At 56.5% G+C, this 3,263-nt stretch overlaps 1 protein-coding gene across 1 annotated transcript in view; it reads right to left on the reverse strand.

Annotated features, from left to right (window-relative positions):
* The window catches only part of Ndrg1 (N-myc downstream regulated 1), a 41,661-nt gene extending 39,995 nt beyond the window's left edge, over positions 1–1,666 (reverse strand). Inside the window, exon 1 of the mRNA XM_038342002.1 lies at positions 1,553–1,666. The gene's annotated coding sequence lies outside the window, so the exon portion shown is untranslated. The remainder of the gene's footprint in view (positions 1–1,552) is intronic.
* Between the last annotated feature and the right edge of the window lie 1,597 nt (positions 1,667–3,263).

Raw genomic sequence — 3,263 nt, forward strand, 5'->3', positions numbered from 1 at the left:
AACCAAGCCCCACCAAGCCAAGAAGGTATAGGTGGGATTAACTCCCAGACATCATCAACTATAAAGCTCCACCCCTTGAAGCTTCTCCAGCCCTTCCTGAAAAGTCTCCCTCACATCTTTTCTTAGCCCCCCACTTAGTACCCATCCTGGCCTGGAGCTGGTTGAGCTACCCACCCCACACACCAACAGTGGTCTGTCCCTTCCCCCTCCACTGCCCCAGAAGTTGAAACTAACAAAATGCTAGGATTTCTAACTGGAAGAAGCAACCTGGAAGATTTGCCTTGAAACTCATTTCACCCATCAGTTCACTTGGGGGTAGTATAAGAGAACATGGGGAGGGGAAGTGCATTGGCGAGCTGAATTTCCCACCTTCTACAGGAGCTTAAAGGACACTAAGAGACTGGCATGCCCAGGAAACCTGAGAGGAAGAGCTGAAGGCTGTTTTAGGGCATGGACCACTGGACTTCCCTCTTTCAAGCCCAAGGGGTGGTGCTTTGGGGATCTGTGGCAACTGCCAGCACTGGCGACAGATAGGGAAGAGGGAAAGTGGCAGAGTAAGAAAGCTATTCACGAATCCCAGCTTCAGCTACTAATTTGACAGAGGCGGTGACAGCGTGTTTCCCCCGTGTCTGCAGCATTCCGCACGCCCCTCCCGAAATCCCCCCCAACAGGCTGAATCAGAGACCGCGAAGGGTCCCCCGGGAACAGACGAGCAGTTCCAGCTGCACTCCGGGCTAGAACAGCAGGGAGGACTGCCTAAGAGAAAGAAAGGGGAGAGGGTGTAGGCGGAGGCGAAAATGAAGGCACTCGGAGCTCCAGCCGACTTGGGGGCTGCCAGGTGCCCAAGCGACCCTGCGGCACCAGCCCCCTCTCCCGCGCAGCCCCAGCGCCAACCCTGGAATACCTGGAGGGCCGCACCCTGCCCGTGCAGCGCTCGCCGCCGCGGACACTCGCTTTGGCGCGTGCAGCACGCGCCGGGACACGCCCCGGACTCTCCCCCAGCACACACATGTTCTCTCACACGCACAGCTTGGAAAGCACGCGGCTCTGAGACGGGATGGGAACCTGGGCTCAGATCACACTGGTACTTGCCCCCTTCGGCAGAATCCCCTCTCCCCCGGCCCCAACACTGCTCACCCCTACTCGTCCCGCGGGAACACGCTGTACAGTCACTCTTTCCCTGGCCATCCCAACACCCATCCACACCCCTACACACTCTCGTGTACACACAAGGTCTTCCCATGAGCCTACTGGACAGAAGAGTCAGCTGTGACTTGGGGGTGACGCCAGGAAGGACCCAGGTGTTCCTAGGCTCTCCGCTCCAATTTCGACCCCTTTCACCAGTTAGAAAGAAAGCGAGACAGAACATGTTTTTCCCCCTTATAGTAATCGAAACGCCCTCCAGTGATGCCAAGGGCCCTCTCCCGCGCCGGCGCCATGAGGTCCTCGCAAGGACCACCAAGGCAGACGGGGAGTCTAACAGCACCTCGAACACAAATCTCCTGAGGGTCCTTATCGTGCCCCGGAGGAAGAAGACATAAGGGGGGCTTACCTAACGAGAGAGCACGGAAAGATGCCAACAAGGTTGGCGGCGAGGTGCCCAGCGGGAGGTGAAGAGAGAGGCGAGGATGAGTGAGCGAGCAATCAGCCGCAGGAGAGGGTGGCCTGGCAAGATTTGTTTATGTCCGGGCGAAGGGCGATTTTATAGGCGCCTGGGCCCCGCCCCCAGGGCCTTGCCCCTCCCCGACCCTCGGCTCCCAGAGCAGCGGGGGGACACACCCCTTTCCCGGGCTCGCCCTACACTGCACCCAGCCTGGGCTGGGCTGGGCGGGCTGGAGACGCTGCCTGTTGCGCAAGCCCTAGCAGGGGCGCGGCGGGAGGGACTGCCGGGTCCGGGCTGTGGCTCCTCCCTGCAATCCCCTCTAGGGGCCGCGGCGTGCGCTGCGGACGTGTGTGCACCCAGTGGTTGTGTGTGTTCCCGTGCGCGCTCGTGCGTGTGCCTGCGGGCTTCCTTGTGTCTCTGCGCGGCCGCGCGGCCCCCATCGCCTTCTTGGAGTTTCCTAAGCTTTATGTCGGCGCCACGCCTTTCTGGGCGGCACCCCCACTTCCTGCGGGTCTCCACGTAGTCACTCGGGAGCCCCATTTACAGCCAAGGCTCCAGACTTTCTCTCCAGGTTCCTTCCCCGCATAGCCTAAGCTCTCTTCATTCTCTAGGATCCTGGCGGCCCACGACTGTGCCCTTTCCAATTCTATACGCAGCAACCGGTCCCAAGCTGCGGTCTCCCTGCTACACCAACCTGCATGGTCAGCAGTGAGAACTCTACAGGCTGCCTTCGTGGTCACCAGAACTTGCAGAGTTCCAACCTTTCCAACCGTGACCGGCCCTGGCGTTGGTACTGTTCTAAAAAAAACCCTTGACCTGCCTGTTATCAGATTTTCAGCCTTGACCTCCACCCGAGACTCTCTTGGGAGACTTGAGACTCTCTAGGGAGGCCTTTCTTAAGCAGGTGGATATCTGGCTACACCTCAGAGCAACTTAGAATCTTGGGGAGTGTTCACCAACACTGGGGCTTTTTTTTTTTTAAAAAAAAAAAAAAGCTCCCCAATGGGTGCAGCATGATGGCTCACATGGGGAAGGTGCTTGCCTGCCAAACCTGAGAACCCAAATTCCATGCCCAGAAACCAAAATGTAAAAGAGAACCCACTACCATATGTTTTCCTCAGACCCCACATTCCCCATCCCTACTAAATAAACAAATCCTACCCGATTGGCTCTAATACGAAGCTGCACTGAAAACCTCAGCACCCGGCACTGAGAAAACACTGTAAATGGAGAGACTGAGTCACAACTAGGCCCAGTCCAGTCATTGTCTCAAGGCCACCTGTTCAACCTCTCTGCCTCAAGTGAACTTCTCCTCCCACTCCTACTAAACCATAACCTCAAGGCTCAGTACCCACACTCCTCTTTGCTCTAGATACCCTGGCCCTCATTCTGTTGCTCTAGGAATATCTAGGAAGCTGCTTTTTGAGCCTGGCCCATGCAAAGGCACTGGAAAAGAACTTTAAAAGGGAAAGCCCTTTGTTTTGAGAGTATAACAAAATTGAGCCCTAAGATTTCAGTGTCCCAGGACATCGGTAGGAGATGGCTAACCTGAGATTGTTCAGTATGTAGCTGTAATAAGCACCTACTATATTCAAGAACGCTCTGGACCCTAGGGCCATGAGAGTGAACACTGGCATCCTTGGGAGCCATCCTACTGGTT

Source organism: Arvicola amphibius, chromosome 9, assembly GCF_903992535.2.
Source record: "Arvicola amphibius chromosome 9, mArvAmp1.2, whole genome shotgun sequence".
Classification (NCBI taxonomy): domain Eukaryota; kingdom Metazoa; phylum Chordata; class Mammalia; order Rodentia; family Cricetidae; genus Arvicola; species Arvicola amphibius.